At 37.2% G+C, this 21,345-nt stretch overlaps 1 protein-coding gene across 17 annotated transcripts in view; it reads right to left on the bottom strand.

The window, feature by feature from the left end:
* Positions 1-14,823, bottom strand: part of mef2d (myocyte enhancer factor 2d) — a 57,349-nt gene extending 42,526 nt beyond the window's left edge. For 16 of the 17 annotated variants that reach the window (XM_081389751.1, XM_081389756.1, XM_081389746.1 and 13 more), the window contains exon 1: positions 14,602-14,823. The gene's annotated coding sequence lies outside the window, so the exon portion shown is untranslated. Of the gene's footprint in view, positions 1-706; positions 873-14,601 lie in introns of those variants that run through there. The other variant, XM_081389745.1, reaches the window with a different exon arrangement.
* Between the last annotated feature and the right edge of the window lie 6,522 nt (positions 14,824-21,345).

Genomic DNA, 21,345 nt, shown 5'->3' with positions numbered 1-21,345 from the left:
AAGAAAACTAGTTGAATGTGAGTAAAGTTAAAAAAATAAATCAAAGCAATTTTTGGTCCAGTTGAACTTACATTTCAAATCTCATTTTTATAATTTTATCGTTATAAAAAAAACGTCTTTAGAGTCACTTTCGAACAATTTAATGTCTCGGTTCCTTGCTGAACCTTTTTTATTCATTTATTTTTTAAGGGTACTGACCACAAACCTTTTAAACAGTAGTGTATTTGTTTTTCTATTGAACTAAGACTGAAACTGCCGTTGAAATCATTAAACATTAGAACAAAATGCAACTGAATTCCTATTCAAACACACCTGAAAGGAAGGAATGCACTAAAAGCAAAAGAAAGAGATTGAGAGAGGCAGACAGAGATGTGAACTGCTCTGCGTGTAGAGTGAAGCTGTCATGCAGTACAGCACATGGTCCTGTCACACCACACCACTCTTCAACGCTCGGAAATACCCTGAAGGCAATACTTTGTTCAAGTCAACCTGATCTCTTAGTGACGTTTACGGAATATACAAATGAAAAACAACCTGGTAAATTATTTCAGGACATTATTGCTCCGGTTTCCGCAAAAAAAAAAAAAAAAAAAAAATGAATGCGACACAGAACTAAAGCGTTCAAGTATGAAACAATATTAAATGAATCTTCACGTCACACAAGCTTAAAGTAGCGTCATTGGTATCACATTAAGCTCCTTCTTACCCCTTATAAGTAGAGATGAGCAAAAAGCCTCAAGATTCGATCCTCAGTCTCATGTGCCCAAAGTTGCTCTGCATTGACCTGATCAAGCAACAAATACAATCCAAGTGGACTACAGCATTGCTCGTCCCGTGACCTGTGCCTGGCTGACAGTGGAGACCAGTTCAGCAATGAGCTTCTAATGCCGAGCGCTCAGACCCCCAGCCCTCCTCTCAGACCCCCCCACCCTCACCCTTTGCCCTAATATGCCTTTAGCAACTGCCTTCAATCCATCAGTGTCTTTGGATGTAATTGAGAGGGTGGATGGGTGTCAGGATTGGGACGCTTGTCAGTATGTCAGATCCTCTGTTCTCCTGCCTATACATGTGTGTGTTAAATGTCATGGCAGCTGCCTACACACCTTTTGTTCAGACACCCCCTTGCGACATCTATGCTGTCACAGCTGTAGGAAATTCAACTTTTTGGGTCCAAAGCTGCTGCAGGCGACACCCCACGCTGGAGCTTTTTCCAAAAAATCCTGAACGGTAGCTCTACATTTAGTACGGAAAACTTTACACATAATTAGTTGTTGTTGTTTTTTTAAGCTTACAGTTTTTTTGAGAGAACAATAACGGTTTCCCCCAAGAAAGAAAAACTGAAGATTCGCCCTTTCCTGACCTCAAAATCTCAGAAGGGTTTTCAGGGGGGTGTGGGAATGCAAAGGTCATGGGTTTGTAAAACTGCAATGTCAATGAGTTTCCAATGGGAGGGACAAAAAACATTTTGGGCACAAATCACGCTCTGGCACTGAGAATGTTACGGGTTGAGAGGGAGGTCTGGACACTGTGGTTTCCCACAAAAAGTAACTTATATGGATAAATGTTTTGGATAAGAGAAGGGGGGAAATTAAACCCTCCCAATGCTATATCAAGCTGGAAATCTGCCATTAGTAAGAGAAAATATACAAACATCTTAAATGTAACACACCCAAGCCAAAATCAAGAGAACACAATTGCTAAAACAACAAAAACCATTGACTGGTCATCAGTCTGCTAAGATCCTGTTTCCTTGTTAACTATCTTTTGCTCTCTTTAGAGCAAGAAACGCATATTCAGTCGTGGGATCAAAATGTAATAACACTAAACATCACAACAATGCAGAAACACTTTAATCTGAATACTGGAGACAGTGTCCTCAACTATTTCTTTTACAGCAAAGTGCATGTAGCATCAGCTAATGTTAACTAGCTGGCTAACACGGTAGATGAGGTTTTGTCGAAATTTAAAAAATGAATTGTGATCGTCTTGAAAGCAAAAGTAAAAACCAATCAGTACTTTTTTTCATATTGTATGTCATAGTTTTGCAGCAAAAAGGCAATTAATGAAGTTATGGAGAAATTATAGTTGTATAATTTGCAGCCTGTTGCAAAATGCAAATTCTACGAAAAATGTAAGACAAAAAAAAAGTAAGGAAAAATTATTTTAAGGAAAAACATTTTTTTTAATGTATTTGATCATTCTTTTGTAATGGGGCAAGTAAAAAGGTTGGCAGGACATTTATTGAATTGCTTATTTTTAATAAACCTAACTCTTTTTAAATTGTTCATTAATTCTCTAATGGAACAACTTGTGTAAACTCATTTTAAATGCTCCAGAATATGAACCAACGAAGATTTAACACAGGATATGAGCAAATAGTGTTTCGTTTCCCCTATTTGTGAATCATCATACAAATCCAACTGCATTAACATAAAATCAGGAAGGAGGGTGATTTTCAGGAAACTTTGAGTTCCATGTATGTCAAAAAGTCAGTTACTCCACGTCTTTCCATATGTCCTTTCACAAAAACGCACTGTCATAAAAAGATTCCCATACCAGGAACAGCTGCGCGCTAGTGGCCTTTTAACCAACCAGACCAAATAACAGTACAAGGGCTGTCCGATTCAAATTACTTGAGTTGAGGACTGCACATAAATGTCAATGTTACGATCTTCATCTAGACGTACTTTAACATTTCAGTGGCCCTCAGTGACAAATTATCCAACTGATCCATCTGAGAAATAAAATGCATCATGTTCTCATGCCCTGGTATACGAGCAATGTGCTGAAAAGAATCTTCCACCCTTTTGTCATCTCTAAACGCTCTGTAATTTAAAGAAACACGTTATCTCCCAGCCTAGACAGACGGTCACAGCTAAAGGGGAAAGTTCAAGAGAAGCTAGATGAGTCCTAACAGACAACGCAACCTGCTTGTCTTTGCCAAAGCCCCTTCAGCTGCCACTCGAAAAGACGTTGCCACATTATGAAACCATTTCCTCTGACCCTTCAAACAACTCTTGAACAGGCACAAGCCAAAAATCATGCTAAACCATTATTCCAAATCAGTAAAGCTAAACAGAGTTTGGCCAATATTCTCACAGTAAATGAACAACTGAAACGTGAAGGAATATAGACGATATTTTGCCCTATAAATGCATTTTAAAACTTGCCAACAGAATCTTCGAATGTTGTCAAGGCATTGCTATTCAGGTGCTAAGGGTGTTGTAGGGTGTTGTGAGTTTCTAGATGTTTGCTTACTAGTTCAAATCAAAAGAGCCCATCCACAATTCTCTTTGGCCCCATTTACAACACGCATTTTCTGTGATCTGATCAATGAAATTTGGAGGTGGCCTGAGACAGATTCTGACCACATTAAATGAAGGTGTAAATGTGCTTGCAAATGTAAATGTGTAATCCCAATTTACATCCTTAAAGTTGAACCGTTTAAAGTTTATTTGCCTGTTTTACAGTCTATAATTCTATAATTATTCATATTAGCAACAATATTAAAATTCTGTCTGAAGTTATATGCTGATAATTATGTTTAAAAAGTATTAGGCCTATTCTCTGTTACGGTTGATAACCAATATTACAATTCTGGGAACACTTTACAATAAGGTCCTATTAGTTACTTAGTGGCCTACAATACATGTGTTACAGTATCTATTTATTTATTATCTTTGTTAATTAATATTTAATAATAATATTTAATACAAATATAACTGTTCGTTGTTAGTTCGTTTTAGCTCAGGTCCATTAAATTATATTAACAGATGCCACTTTTGATTTTAAAAATGTAATAAACTCTTTAGAATTATTTTTCATTGTTAGTTCATATGTTAACAAATTAATCCTTACTGTAACGTGTTACCAAAATTATATACTATTTTGTCCAAATTTATTAAAAGTAACAGAAAAACCTCAAATCAATCTCTACAAATGCATCTAGTTATCACAACATGTTATGTACAATATGGATTTTGAGATTTGCTAATGATTATATTTAAAAGTGTTATTACATTATTAGCATTTAAAAAATTAGCTTTAAGTAAGCATTAGATGATTGCAAAGGTAATATAACTATAAAAATGGGAGGAAATGAGCATGAACAATTAAATCGACAACATCGAGTCTAATCAATAAATGTAAAAATTCTCTAAAACCGGCCGATAACTCAATATATCACGCATGCCTAACTGATATCACTACAGCTTTCCACGTGCTAGACAGATCATAGTCTAAACCAGTCAAGGACATAACTAGATGTCTGGGCCATTACTGACAAAGAGTCATCAGTCATCAGTAAGAGGTGATGTCTTCTTTCTACAATGTTTTGGAGGGCGAGGAGTGATGGGGCTCAGGTGTTAAAAAAATAAAAACAATTTCTCAAAAGGTATTTAACATGAGAAGGGGCCCACACACACACACACACACACACACACACACACAGTTTCTGCCATCCTGCTGAACACTCAAAGGAACTTATTTTCTCAAACACACACACACACACTTCTCAGAAACAGCTGATGTTTCAACAGGCAACAGCTGACAGGCTACAGGTGGGAAGGGCACAGCCTCTTTAACCCTATACATCCCCTCAACCCCCAACACACAGCCCTTGTTCTTCTCATCCTGAATTTTTTACACCTCGAATCAAACACACACACACAGGCACACCTGTTTGTACCGCACAGGAACTGTGATAAACCCTTCCTCCACCGCAGCTTATTTATTTCTGATGGCGGCCTCCCCCGTCTCCCTCGCTCTTCCTCTCGGTTTCCTCAGCGCAGCGAATCTCCTTGTTCTGTCTGAGTCTTTGATAACCTCAGCAAATGTTTCTATTCACTGTGTAAGCAGTAAGCAAAATGTTCAGATGGCAACAGAGTCACGTGAGCCTGCCATGCCAACCTTCTGAAGTACTTTTTTATTTTCACTCAGTAACTGAAAATGGTTTTTGTTTCTTTAATAAATGTAATTTAGGCAACCATTTAAGCAAGAAAATAAAGGTAAAATGTGTCAGAGCAGAGACGAACAGGTTTTGTTTTGGATTAAACTGATTATATTTCATGTTATGGCCGGCATTATGAATCTATAATACTTATCGGTTGAGACGAAAAGTCAAACATTTAGATATCAAACATATTTGTCCTGTCTTTTTGCAAAACATTCTGCTGCTTCTGAATACCATGAACAAATTTTTTTTTTCCTTTGTTTAACATGAAACAACAGCAGGTTTATTAGCCTGCTATCACTTTAAGAACTAATGCACGGATCCAATATACGGTTACACATGCACTTTCTTTGAGTTATTGAGAGAACTCAATTCAGTATTAGTGCACTATATGGGGGACGGCTTTTTGTGTGTACGCTCGGATGTGCCCAGCACAAAAACAGCGCACGAGTGCCGAATTGAGTTCTCTTTTGTATCTGCTTGCGTTTGAATGGTTTAAAACCACATTAAAAATGTGCACACAGGAATCAGTAAGCAAATATATATTTTATGACAAGTATCCAATTCCAGAATTGGAATCGATTTTTGATTCCCAATCCTAATTATATAGTGATAGAGATACAGTGATTAAGGGATTAAATATTTACAATAATCTTTCAATTTCCCTTTGAAAGATGGTGATCTAAATGTTAAAAAGTGACTTAAATTGATCGAAAGTGACGTAAATGTAAAATGTGCCAAATTTCTATTTCAACATATGCTGTCCTTTGAAGTGTTGTATTTATCAAAGAATCCTGAAAAAAAGTATCAGTTTCCACAAAAATATTTAATAACAGATCTTTTTTTTTTTACACTGATAATAATAATAAGAAGAAATGTTTCTTTAGCACCAAAACAGCAAATTAGATTAATTTCTGAAGGATCATGTACCACATGAAGACTGATGTTGCCATCACAGGAATGAGGAATAAATTAAATTTTTATATAAAATAAAATATAAAATTGTTTTAAATTATTATAATATTGCACAATATTACTGTTATTTTTCAGTAGTGTATCGGCATCCCAGTTTTTAAATACAAGCACCACATTTTAATGTGTCTTTTAATGCACTAAGAAGGCAATAGAAGTCCAAAAAGTCTCTTAAAACATTAAAACTCAAACGTAGACTATAAACGAACAACAGCCTTTTTAAAAGCTCTGTAACAAGCACTTCAGTAAGACTTGCAAAGTAGAAGACAGCAAAATGAGAAGAAGACAAAGAAGAAAGAAAAGTGCTGCCTGCTGCCCTCAAGATGGACTGTAGGAGTGTGTATGTAGCATTTGAATAATATAAACATTGAATGTAATCCCCAGAAGAAAACATGTAGTGGTTAAGATTCACAAAATCCTCGCTCAAGGCAGATCATGGAAAAGATGCGTAAACATTCACGTGTTAGCATGTGTGTGGGATAAGAAGAGCTCTCTCTGAGAGAGACAGCTAGGGAAAAAAACAAAAGAGTTATTTAATTAATCAATTAAATCCAACTCATAAAAATAAAACGTTATCATAAGGGTAATATTTTATACACCTCTACAAACAAAACATCCCATGGCTAGATTGGATTGGCCGACTGGGCCTTGTTGTTCCAAGCGCACAATTGCTTTCAGAGCTCCATCTGAGAGAAGTGTGCATATTCACATGAGTAAACACTCACAAACACTCAAAGACACGCACACTAAGTGTGTCACATTGGAAGGAGAAAGAGAGGATTTTTTTTCTCCGTCCCTCCTCCCTCTCTGGCATATTTCCCGGCTCTCCATACTGCTGCCTGCATCTCCTGTGATGAGAAGAGGCCAGCCAGCAATCTTCCATTAAAACATAGCGGAGATCGGCCATACTGAGCCTCAAGAGCGAAGGAGACAATGTGTGCAGATGGCCCTAGACAAGAACCACAGCTGTACTGCCATAGAACTCTAGTGCCCCATGAGAGAAAGAGACAGCAGCAAGTAAGTTAGCAGAATAACGAGAAATACAGCTGCAAGCAGCAATTACTAAGGCCATGCACCCTAGGCACACCATCTATATTGAACTATACTCAAATGTCAGCTAAATGACAAAGTTAGAATCATAAATAAATATTTGAAAAGTTTGGACCATTAGATATCGTTGTAAACAAACTACTTTGTTGGCAATAAAGTACGGACTACGGTTGTAGTCATGCTGGATGAACAAAGTATCTCTTTAGTCTGTCCGAAATCGAACTTTTAATGCTCTTAGCATTAGTTTTGCTTCAATTGCCGAAAGCATTACGAAATTGACTTCATGTCAAATTTGTTAACATCTTATCAGCAAATAATTCTGAACATATATACAACGGGGCTAAAGGCACACCTTAAGGAAACTCCCATAGTGTATGATTGCAGAAAAAATATATATGTTTTATTGAACATTGATGGAGAAACAGATTTGGTGTGGAATGGAAATAAATCATAAAAGTTTTTTTTAACATTTTTATAAATGTATGAGGTGGCAAGGTGGCCATTTTTATCCCACACATGGGGTTAAAGGGCTCAATAGCATACTTTTAAATATGATGATTATCTCTAAGGTGGACAACAAACTTAATATATGATATTTACCCTCTGAACCTAACCATGTTGTGTCAATAAATGGAAAAAGTCAGCCAGCTATTTATTATCATGTTAATTATTGTGCCTTTAGACCCAACAGCAGGGGCGCCTTTTACCCCAAACAACATACTTTTACATATTCTTCCGTTATTGAATAACTGTTGCTTTAATTACCTTGAACAAAACAGAAAACATTTACAAGACCTTTGTCTCAAAATATAGTCAATAATTGTATTGCTTCTCATTTGCTAAAAAAACATTAAATATCAGATGAAATTAGCACAGAATCAACTTTGCGTTGCTGTCCGCGATGGCGTCAAGGATCAGCCAAATTTCCACGTGCATATTAGTCAAACGCAGTTGTTAAGAAAAGTGCTGAGGTGAATTTTTGTGCAAGCTAGTGGTTTGAAGAAGAATGAAGTCAAATGCGCTTTTTACCCCGGTGTGCCCTTAGATTTTTTGAGCCAAACTGAATGAAGATTGAAAGGAGTAGCGAAAAAATTGTTTTCAATAAATTCAAAATAGCCGACAAGTAACATGGCTGTCCATGACAAATGAGAAGTTATTGGACTACTGATACATATGATGAAGAGGGCAAGAAGTGGGATCTTGACATAATCTTGCTATTTTTCTATGTAAATATGTAGCTGACGATTTGAATATGAGGCCCTAAAGTTGGTCTGATGACTATTCAGTCCCACCCCAATCAGTGTGCCAGATTTCTCAACTTCCCTCCAGTTCTAGGGGCCACCATAGAGCCCCAGTCAGAATACTAATGAATCCAACAGGGCCTACGTACCTGCAGTGCTTGGCCCCATCTACAGTTAGAGAGAAAGAGAGAAAGAATTGACAAGAAATCAGATCAAAAGGCTGAAGTAAGAAAGAGAACAGGAGCGAAATGAGAGATGGAGGGGTGTACATTTCAGTACTTGGCTCCAATGCTTGCTGTTTCAGCTGTGCTGGAGTAATGGCCAACCCTTGCTCTCACGCCACTGTAACCCCGTTAGCCCCAGTTAGCCCGTTTGTTCTGTCCCGTCATGCTAACCGCAACACAACACTGTGCTGTGTATTTTACCTCAGAGATTTTTATTTTTTTAAAGAATTTTGAAGCCCATTCATTTGTTACAGGTTAAAATCGGTGTTTACTAAGTGCTGCAAAATACAGGCCAATAATGCACGTCTGAGTTAAAGGTATAACGCACATTATGTACACCCCTTCATGCTGTTTCAAACCTGTATGACATTCTTTCTTCATAATAACATCAATGAAGATATTGAAGAGTGTTTTGGTTTGTTTACCAACATTCTTCAAAATCTTCTTCTTTGCTGTTTTGCCAAAACAAAAAGTCATACAGGTTTGGAATAACATGAGATGGGAGTAAATGATGACAGAATTTTCACTTTTTATTAATTACTCACCCTCATGTCATTCCCAACCCGTAAAATTTCCATTATCAAATTTACCAAATACCATATACCATTTACCATTTACCATTTACCATATACCAAATTTCCAAAATTTCCATTTTTTTATGAAATCTGAGAGTTTTCTGTCCCTCCATTGACAGCCTAAGCAACTACCACTTTTAAGCCCCAAAAAGGTAGTAAGGACATCTTAAAAGTAATCCATGTGACCTAAGTTTATAACCTAAATTTTATAAAGTGATGTAAGTGAGTAGCCTGAACATCAGACCTCTTCTCATTGAGACGTGGTCTGGGAACCACATGTTCATTTTCTAGTATTTGAGGCGTGGTTTACGAATGCCCAGAGCTGTTTATTGGACGCTACGAATGTCTATCAAATGCGCCTGTACGTAGCTCATAGCCAATCGTTTCAATTATACCAGATGACGTATGTAGAGCGACAGAAATTCGACGAGGAAGAAGACGAAATAAACTTGCGTTCTAAACTACTTAAAACACTATCTAAGGCTGCATCGAAAGGTAACTTCGCGTCTGATGCCATGTTGGATCCATAGATATAAACAAACTGCTTCGGTGTGTCGCATAGACGTCGTCATCGTCTTGCTGCTCCCTCCCCGTTCTGTGATTGGTTCCCTTTTTGAGGGGAAAATCTGGTCCATGGTGTCCAGGCTGCCTAGCAGCATGAATAAAATCGCGCTGCGCGCAAGGCAGCATGGGGAAGCCCAGGCTAGTAAGTGAGTTGTTTGTATAAAAAACATAATCTCCAACGCAAGTTCACGCAATGTCTGCTCTCGCGTCAACAACACACATGTATCGCGGTGCTCTCGTTAACGCGCTTTAGAGATTAATATTTTGTAAATAATTTTTCTTCTTTGCGTAAACAGCACTCGCGACGCTTCATAAAACTGATTTTAAATCACTGGAGTCACATGGATTACTTATATTATGTCTTTACTACCTTTCTGAGGCTTGAAAGTGGTAGTTGAGTAGGCTGTCAATGGAGGGACAGAAAGCTCTCAGATATCATTAAAAAGATCTTCATTTGCATTACGAAGATGAAGCCCTTTAAACTCAAGTATCCTGAATAACCCTGAACGTGAAGCAGAGCTAATCTCTATGCTAGGTCGTATATCGTTAGTAAGCCAGTTACTGACAGGAAGAAATAGAGGAAGAGTTCCTGTTATCTCTGTCTTTATATGAACATGGGATTGAAATCATTAGGATCTTATTCTATCTTCTCCTACATCACGCTGCAGAATCAGGTACAAGGCTGCAGTAAATGACTTTGTGTGTGTTCCCAAGGGAAATATCTCTGTCGGGTATGCATAGGTTACACCAGACGAGACCTGACAAGATGACAGTGCTCTGCTTTGTTCTGGAAGGAAAAAGCACACAGAGTCAGACGTTGACAGAGAGCTGATGGGTAAAGAAAAACATATTACTGTCTCAGAGTTTTATGACCATATAATGAAAGTAAATAGGGTTCAAAACAACACTGGACCCCATCGACTTTCACAGTATGGACAAAAACACAACAAACAACAATATATTTCTTGTGCTCTACAGAAAAGGGAAAGTCGGAACAGGTTCGGAATGACATGAGGGTAAGTAAATGATGACAGAATTAAAATTTTCGTGTGAACTATCCCTTTAAGTATAGCAATTTATTCAATAAACAAAACAAATGTCACTGAAACCTCATCCATGAAATAAATGCTACGCATGTGAAAATATCAAAACAACATTTCACTTATGTAGGTCATGGCTGTGGTAACCTCCACACATGTCGTTTTATGCAATAGGATTCATTCGCTAACACTTACATTGAGCAGGAAATACAGAGAAAAATAAAATAATAATAAGTAATGTGGATAAACTCGACGACTAAACCCCTCCGTCATACAAGAACCAAAATATCCACACAGACGCACTCAGAAAGGAGCAGACATTCACCATATTTAGAAGCAGAATTCTAACATAATGCTTCGCATAGATTAATCCCAAACTAAAAACAAACAAAATTTGATTTTTCAGGTTCTGATTTGTTATCCTTTTAACCGCATAGTCAGAATGAGGTCAACACACATCCTTTTAGCTCAAGGGGAATTTTAAGGAATTCAGTACTACTGATGATGACATATTTTGAGCTCAACTGAATAAGTCTGATTCACGATATGGAAATCAGTGTCGTGGGGACTGCGCGAAAATGTCCAAGCATGACAGATGTCTGAGCTTCCTACGTTCATTAATCAAGGATTCAAGTGTTAACCACCATAAAGGCAGCAATTTCATCATTTACCTCATAATGCTTTCGGTGTCTTGCATAATAAAATGATTAAAAGATGTTCACATGAGAACCAATTATTCACGCTTATGTCTTACAACAAAAATGAAAAATGGCTCTGTGGCGTGGTAATGAATACCGTGAACGCATACAATTACCTCTGATGCGGTGAAACGGACACGAAAAATATGAGGTAGAAATCACTATGATATGCACATAGGCTTTTAAAGAATCTCAAAGGTCAAACCTGGGGACTTCTTCAGGCAGCAAGAGCATGAATGGTGGTTTGTCTTTTTAACCCATGTGTTTGTGTGAGTGCATGAGTGGTGGTCTTTATAAGGGATACAGCTGCTCTCTCCTCAGTAAGATGACACCAGTACTTCAGCATTGAGGTAACCACACTGTTCTCTAGACCTTGTTTGGACAGCAAAAACTCGTCCAGAAACCAGAAACCAAATTAATTCAGCCTGAAGGAAACAGGAACGGGGTCTTGAAACAACTAAAAGAATAGATTTTCTTCTATTATTTCTAATCATTATTACATTAAATAATGCTTGCATCATCATTAGTTAGCGTGAATTCAGAGAGTTTTCATGAAATGTCATTAAAATTGTATTTATTGATGCATTGGCAGACAATTATTTTTATGTCATGGTCGATAATCAATACATTTAATTGAAATCTATCATTTTAAATCACAATATTGCTTTCTTAAGTCTGAGATACCAATGCACAATTTGAAACGCCTAAACATGCCAGCTAGCATTTCAAAAGCTCATTTAAAAAACATGCAACTCTGATTGCTTGTCTGAACCCCTGCCAATCTCGTGTCATCTGCAGCGGGAAAGGGTTGCCCTCATCTTCAGTGGTCTCTTTTCACACTGCTCATTACCTTAATTGATGTTTAACCCCTAGATCAGCTGATGGCGGCTCAATTAAGAGCTTGCTGGAGGAGAGATTAACACGGGGAAGGAGGGCTGTGTTCTCTCAGAGGAGCTTCAGCCCTTCACCGTGCCCTACTCCAACAGCCACATGGTCAGTAAGGACACTGAGGCCATTTTGAATGGGAAAGGGCAGAGAAGGGCTACCCCCTCCCCATAATAATTAATTCAATCAGCAGCGTTGTGACCTTAAAGTGGATTTGTTTCCAATCAAATGTTGGGCAATATCAGATGCCACTGATGTTCACTGGGGTTTAATGTTGTTTTGGATTTCACTGACTTTCATTTTAAGGACAAAAAAAAGGTTTGATATTTTTGAGTGACCGACACCTTTAACTTCACCAGTATTTGGCAAAATATCTGCTGGATATCTGGGTTAGGTCTACAGCAAGCATTTGTGCCAAATGCTTTGAGGGAGACACAAAAGGCCAGAGACATTGTTCGAGTGGAAAAATTGATTCAAACGTGGCCACAGGATACGGTGTATAATCAGAAGAATATTTGACAAATCAAACAATGAGAACAAAGTGAAGACCTGCTTTATAGGCAGCAGAGGGCCTTTGACACATGAGAAAGCGTGCGTAATAAAACACACATCAAAAACAAAACAGACAGATAGACATCTAAAAACTGCGACAGTCTAGTCATAAATTTGTTTATGTGGGGAAACTAGATAAGAGATTCAGAATGAATAGTCATTATTTTGACCTCATGTTGATGAAAACATCACCATAGATGATCAGGATGAAGGTATCACACTACTTTTGTTCTGTCATGTTTTGCATCATCCTGCCTGGCTTAACTTGGTTTCTTGTTCACCCCCCCCCCCCCCAAATGCATCCGCCTAATCGTTTCCATGTATCTTACCTCCCATTATCAAGCAGCGCTTTTCCATAAAAACTAACATGATTGTTCACAGGAGGCTTGTTATTTTCTGAAAACTTTTTTTAAGCATTTCAAAACACCAGTGGTAGGTTTTTAATGCGTGAAAGCACCTTTTCTCTCTGACTGTTACTGGAACCCCAGGTGAGAGGACATAACAGCATTGAGTCTCTGGAGGTAGAGCTAAGACCCTGCTGGGAATCATGACAGCACAGTACCTGTCTGCATGACCTAGACATTCAGCTCATTATGAGATTCAGCCTATAATGAGAGCTGGAATTCTGAAGCCACCCATCAAAGCTTTGTACACACACATTACACTACAGCCAAGTGTCTAGGACAAACGCACTTCACACTTAGAACGCAGCCTGTGCAAACTTCAAACTAACGAATTTTCATGAGAGACTAAAGTCACACTTTCACAACTCGTTTAAAAGACATTTCTTCTCTGAATGTGTTAGGAAGGGTAGGAGTTTTAACACTGGGCTCTGGGGACCTCGAGGAGGCCGGCATGGGGTGTTAGGAGGTAATACATTAAGTTTACTTTTTTTATACCAAAAAGATTAATAATGGATATTTAATTGATGATTTCTAGTGATACAATTACATAGACAATTACAGGAACAGATATTTTATAGTTTTGTTTCTTTGCAAAAGGGGATCATCATATTTGGATGTCCTTGGCATCAAAAGTTCGACTTTAGAGTCAGCAAATGTAACGAAAGTTTTTAAGAGTCCGAATACACCAAAAACACATGTTGTTATTGCATATGAGAGAGAGAGAGAGAGAGAGAGAGAGAGAGAGAGAGAGAGAGAGAGAGAGAGAGAGAGAGAGAGAGAGAGAGAGAGAGAGGGTGGTGCCGCAGAACTGCGTAGGTTAAACCAAACTTTTGTTTAGAGTCCGTGAGCAGGATCAACCAAACTTGATAAGTGGCTTCAGCCTTCAGTGCTAAAAAAATCAGTCCATTCCAACAAACATCCACAAAAAACACCTCGCATCAGTTAAAAACATATAATATGTTCCACCACATAACACATGATATCCTGTATCGCACTACACAGTAAACTGAAATGTGTGCGACTGCATCAAAATCATGTTGACATTTCAGACAGCGACTAAATCTGACAGCTTGTCAGAAGCACCACAACAACGATCACCGTTCATATTGGCCCTGTAAGTCACAGTTTCTAATAATCCACTAGCACTAAGGTAGATATCTATTATATTTAATGTAATTGTGATGGATTATATCTTATTCCCTTGTCACCAGTTGGTTTTTAAACGCCTAGTCTGAACCTCCGTATCTCACTAGCTTCGATTTCAGACGCGACTTTGATGCAATAAAAAGAACCAAACAACAAACAACCAATGTATGTTTGCGCACGAGCGCGAATGAGCCTGAATTTTGGTATTCATAATAATTATAATTTTTTAAAAAGTCAGAGAGGTGACGGCAATAATTCAGCACTGTAAGAGATTCAGCTAGACTGGACGAACGACTTACCCGGAGCAGCTACAAGATCCACATCTGTGCGATAAACACCAGGTTTCTTACGGCCCGATAGGTAAAGAAGAGTAATAAAGATCAAACCAGGCAGGAATATAAAAAATAGCGAGCAGATGTCAATAATAATAAGTGAACTCCTTAACTCCTGTTCAGGGTTATCATTTAGCCCGTACAGTCAAAAACCTCCATGTACAAAGTGTCCTATCCACCATGACTGGTAATGCATTATGATGGACGGATAATGTGGCAAATCAGACATGAGCTTTGCGTTTTTCGTCCAATCAGGTTAAAGTATGGGCACTGCTGTGTGGAAGAAGAATTGTGGGCGGGGCTAATGTGCAATAGGAAGAGATCACGCTGACGCGCTTTATGTATTCATCCGCTTCCCCATCTTAAGGAAAAGATCCTGTAAAATTCCTCTCTGTGTTTACATTTGAGAACTGGAATGTAATTATAACTTTTATATTTTATTGTATTTTATATTTGAAATATTTTGTAATATACAAATATCCTGAAAATAACCCTCAATCATGATATGGCTGGTGCGCTATATTAAACACGTTTTATTATTTATAATCTAAGATGTACACGGTTCAGTAGGTTACGTCAGCAAGCAGGCTAAATTTAGTTTTAGTTTTCAAAGCACATAATAAGTGCATCATTCATAAGTAGAACTGCATTCGTGCATTTTATTTCCAACCCGTTAAACCACAAGGAAGCATTAAGTGTGTTAAGATTAAGAATTGCCTATTATTGGACAATATATTAAATACAGTTTTTGACCAGGCTGATTTAGTGGCTCCATGAAATATACATCAGGCAAATCCAATAAAAGCGTTGAAAGTCCTATTTTTCGTGGAGGAATATAGTGTTTACAGAGGGAATGGTGGTGGTGATGCACTCAGAAAAATGAAAATGTCAGAGTGCGGTAAGTTTGAAGGCAGTTGAAACGGATACAATCTAACTGATCCATCTGGAAATCAACTCAACGGGTTTTGAAATATCAAGAGAACAAAAAAACAAACCCGAAATCTTATTTAAAGGATTAAATAATGAGAATGCACTTGCGACATATACTCGGATCAGAGCTGCGTGCGTCACTGGCATGGAGGAACACTTAAAGTCACAGGACTCGAAAACAAAACACTTTCAGTCTGCGATTTACATATAAAATGCGATACAGGCAACCAGGATACTTTTGAGGAGATTATGACAGAAATCAACGACCAACGTGTGAATTGTCTTTATGAAGTTTATGTTTATTTTCTATATTTATTTTTTAGTTAGTTCAGTTTTTGAGGGCCTAACTCGTTGTTGAAGAATAAGCTAAATTTAGCCAAAAGCAGCTATTTCTTTTCTCATGATGTCACTCGATTGAGCTGCAAACGTCTTTAGTAAGAAACAATGGCAATTGCTTTTATATATATATATAATAATAATAAATCGATTAATCACATCTAACATAAACGTTTTTTGTTTATATATATATATATATATATCATGTATATGTATGCATATATACACACATATAGCCTATATACAAATATATATAAACAAAAACTAATACTTTAATGTTATTAATCGATTTGACAGCATTAATATACATGTATATAAACATCAATTTACTTGAAAAATAAAAGAAGCAACATGAATGTAGCCCTTTGCATATAGGCCTACCTGTGGAAGAGAGAGATTACTCTGTTTTATTCCTTATGTAAGGAGCTTATGCACTGGGGTTTTGTGGAAGAGCATTTACACAAACAGATGGACACCCTGTTGCCCTCTCTCAGATCACTTGCTTCCTACACTCAGCCTGCGCACTGAACAGAATGCCATTCAGCCACAAAACCTTCTCTGCAGGCAAAAACAATCATGAAAGTGGGGCTGCGATGACAGCGATGACTCAGACAAGCCCTCTGATCTGGGATCAGTTATTGACTGACCACAGTGGGCAGTTATGAACATGTGAAAAAATATTCATCTTTGAATCTACTATGGTGTGTATAGCAAAAAAGTTTAGATTACTTTATTCACGTGCAGGTGGCGTTTCATTATTTAATGGGACCTGCATGCTCGAACACATGTTTCAAAACAGCTGCTTTCAGAGCTGAGAAGGGCTGGAAATGACACTTTTACAGATGGATTCTCTTTTGGCTTGCTTTCTCATTTCCACTCTCACTCTTTCTTTGACGCGCAGATGCACACTTGTTTACGTTTCTTCTTTCTCTCTGCGTCGTTCTCCATTTGCCTCATTTTCTCTTTTTCTCTTTTCCTTTATTTCTGAATGTATTAATCCAGATGAAAGGTGTGTGGGTGAAAATTTTCCTCTCTGCAGTGACCCGCTGATCTGCTGCACTTGGCTTCCGTAGCATCCTGTCTGCTGCCTAGCAACTCTCTGTATCTATGGCAACAAAGCCAACAAACCCTCCTGCCTCTATCAAACGTACCCCCACAATGAGCTGCAGTGGCAATCAGGAACAGGCAAGAGTAAGTGGAAAAGCTTAGCAAAGGTACTCTCTAATAATAATAATAATAATAGGTTAATAATAATAAATCATTTTTAAGTGTCTCGTCTCATACTGTCAAATCGCCACTAAAGAAGCACAGCATCGTGTATGACAAGGCTGTTATGTAATGCGATGCAACAACACAATTTAAGTGAATATCAATATTTGCATTAACAGCAGCCAGTATTTACCCCATATATGGCTGCTGTTTTAGGTATGTAGGCCTACATATATTTGAAAGTTTGAGTGTGCTCATTCATATGACTATCAAGACTTGCTCTCTTGACTTTACAGATGATTATAAATATTGCCAACACTGAGTATTGTCTATAATATTTTTTATTACATTTACAATGTATTTGCTTTTATAATCACGGCATTATACAATGTGGTGTAGTGTGTACCGTATAGAAGTTTACTCTGCACATTCTGGTGGCGTTGCGCCCTCTAGTGGCCACACGCACAAAACCAGTGAAAGATCCGGGACCAGTTTTCCAAAAGCATCGGATAGTTCACCCAGAAATGAAAATTATGTCATGCACTCACCCTCAAGTCGTTCCTAACCAGTAAGACTTTCGTTTATTTGATATTTTTAATGAAATCTGCGCAATTTCTGTCCCTCCATTGACAGTCTATGCATCTGTCACTTTGATGCTTCAAGTTCATAAAGAGATCTTAAAACTAATCCTTATGAATAGATAGTATTTAGGATTTTATTCACATATAAACATTGATCAGCGAACATAAACAGAGGTTCAACTGTACTTGCTTGATGAACAACAACAAACCTCATTGATTCTTGAGGAAGTTCAAACATGTTGCGTAACACACAAGAATGAACCTCATTGGTTCTCTTCTCGCATGTCAAGTAAGCAGGCTTGAGTTTCCGTTTGCCATATCTGATGTGTGTGTTGATGAATGTTTATGTTAATAAAAGCCTAAATTAAATCTGTTCTTCATTTAAAGCGATCGAGTCTCTTCATAGAGTTTGGCCTAAACCGCTCAATTCATATGGATTAGTTTTACGATCTCTTTATGAACTTTTTGAAGCGTCAAAGTGGTAGTTGCGTGGACTGTCAATGGAGGGACAGAAATCTCTGATTTCATTCAAAGATCTACAAGTGTTCTGAAATAATGTCAACGTAAGAAGAATGCAGTCAAATGCAGGGCAACCCCAAATAAAAAATGTATAATAAATACAGTGATGACAATTGTATGAATTAAATGCACACAGAGTATAGATGTTATTTATAAGAAGGGTGTGATATAATGGGCTTTGCATGCTGATTAAAATATAAATGAAAGCTGCATGAAAACTGCCTATATATTGCACTACTTTTCAAACAGATAAACTGAATATCAATCAGTAAGAAAGCTAAGATCATAGTCCATAAGAAATGTGTTGTTATTATGTATGAGTTAGAGATTTTACAGTATGGAAATTTTCAGCCAGAAAGACTACAAATCTAGGCAAAATGTTGAGAAATTTGTTCTTGTGAATAAAAGCTTTGCAATGCAAAACAAAGAAATTAACAAGTTGGTTACTGCCAGAAAATAAAGAAATATGTCTTCAGTAAAATGTTTAAATCACATTTAATAAAAGGAGACTTAAATCCTAGCAAAAGTAGCCATTTGGGACCTAGTTGGATGGATTATCTCAAGCCATATATTGCATTGGCAAGTCAAGATTTAAGTGGTTTGTTTCAACCAGGCTCTGTACATTGTGATTATTTTTTAAATAATTTAAACAATAATTTATTGACTACATATCTACAGTCTATGCTACATATTCAATAAATAAATGCACCACTTTTTGTTTTGTTTAAATAACAAAAATGTTTTAATATAAAATGGTAATATGAAGAAAACAACAGACATTCACAACATTTGAACATTTTCAAATTAAACAAATAAATATAAGTTCAAGCTAACCATAATGACTGTTTTTATGACAACATTACATTATTATGTCTTTATGTTATTACAAACATATCAGCATATAGCCTAGTTTGAGTGATTGGTAGGCTATAGTTAGTAGTAATAATAATAATTAGCTAAATTACGAGCCACCTAAAATAAAACTGGACCCAAACTGCATCATTACCAATAAAATAACCATTAAAGATACTGAAAAAACGCTTGTGCATCCATTGAAAATCAGCTGTTTTTTTTAGACCTGCAAATAAGTGACGCGCACTAACCCTAAATGACCACCAGAGAGCATTCAAGGCTTAATTATTATGTTTCGGAAAGAGAGTTACAGGTATTTCCGTTATAGATTTAACTTTTGGGGAACCTTTTAGTTAACTGAAATAATTAGTTTAATCATCATTTCTTATTTTTATTATTTATTCGTGTTATTTATCAATAGCCATTGGTATAGAATCGTGATATTGATTAGTCTACATCAACTTTCATATGTTATGTAGGCTACTGTTGGCTATATGACAGTGAAAGCTATGCAGATAAACACCATTGAGTTTGTTGGAAATGCTATAGAGGGCCCAGAGTAACTGATCTCAGGCCAGTAGAAATAGCCTACTGAACAGGGATGACACTCGCATAACATCCAGACACATGTATAGGCTAGAGCAAAATTCACACATTTCCAGTATTTTCTGCTTTGATAGCTAAGCCAGAAGTAGGGTTTCTTTCATTCCATTAATTAAAGAATGTAATGTCACCATAAATGTGATCGTCACTTGTCAGGCAAGTGAAAACTTTACAACAAGTCTATTAAGTCACACTGATGGGGGTGGAGGACCGGGGAAGTAATCTGCTGGTCTCTGTGAATAAAAGAAGAAACATCTCAAAGCTGTTTGACTAATCTCTGCTTCTCTTGCGCGGTTATTGTGCGGGCCTTGGCCAGCAGCAGCATGGGAAGGCGGGTTTGTTGCCCCCTCCTACTGAAATTTAGCGTGTGAACAGTCAGCTTGTTCCTGGGCCAACAGAGTCCCTTCTTTCTTCTTTAAGAGGACCGCCTGCGCGCGGGATCTAGAACCCTCTCTCGGTCTTAATATATGCGCATATTAATTATGCTGCATTGTAATTTCCACCGTGGGATAGAGCATGCAAATGAGCAGTTTATGTTTATGTAGGCTACAATCTCCCTCAGGAGGGTGAAATTTAAACCAGCACCCAGGCCTGTTCTCATGAAGCCTAACATCTCATTTGAAATTGACCAGGAGCTTCATTTTAGAAATTTAGTTCGCAAACAGCGCACATGTTTCCTGTGGGCCCTTAGGTTTTTGTTTTTTTAATGAATGATTTCTTTGTGCCTTCCAGCTTCTTTGTTCATTCATCCAAAATTGTAAGACTTTCGATTTAATTTAAGTTACTTCATTTTATACCTGTGTCTCTTAGAGTCAGAGGATTGGCTCTTTTATCATAGCAAAGAAAGTGACTTGCATAAACACGCACGCGCGCGCGCGCACACACACACACACACACACACACACACACACACACACACACACACACACACACACACACACACACACACACACACACACACACACACACACACACACACACACCTTTACTTCTGAATGGGGACATTCCTTAGAGTTCTACTGTTTTTAAATACAGCTACTGTAACCTAACCATAACAGATTTGTACTATATATATACACTCAGGCTATAATGTTTTTGAAAAAGAAATCTAAACAAACCCTATCTAGACTAATTAATAGGCCTATACTTGTTAAATACGCCACAATATTTTTGCATTTTAGAATTCATTACTAGTACTAATATTATAATTCAACATTCCATCTTCTCAAAATTGTCGTTAATGTTATCTTTATATTGACTGCCATTAACAAATAGAATTATTAAAAGAGTATTCGTTAATATACATTTAAATAGAAAATCATACCACATATTTCCACATATAAGTCTATTTATTTTTAATAGGCTGTTACTAATGAAAAGTTAAATTGTTACTTTGAAAACTAAATGCAGCGGGAGCTGATGATGCCACAAGTGCTGAATGAAGGGAATATGCTGAATTAATATTTCGTCAAAATCTCATGGATGTTTTTATCGCCAACATTTTGATTCAAAAAAATATAAGAAAACATGGAAGTTTCATGTCATAAATATATAATATTATTGAGTATTATCAAATAAATGATTATGGCTTTAAGACAGCGTTTGCCAAGAACAATGTCAGAGATTACGAACTCACTACATTGTGTAACAAAATGCGGCATGTCTTTTTGTTAAGTTATCC

The sequence above is a fragment of the Scardinius erythrophthalmus genome (assembly GCF_964197995.2).
Source record: "Scardinius erythrophthalmus genome assembly, chromosome: 16".
Classification (NCBI taxonomy): domain Eukaryota; kingdom Metazoa; phylum Chordata; class Actinopteri; order Cypriniformes; family Leuciscidae; genus Scardinius; species Scardinius erythrophthalmus.
The sequence above is the reverse complement of the archived record's forward strand: the minus strand, read 5'-3'. Positions and strand labels throughout refer to the sequence as shown.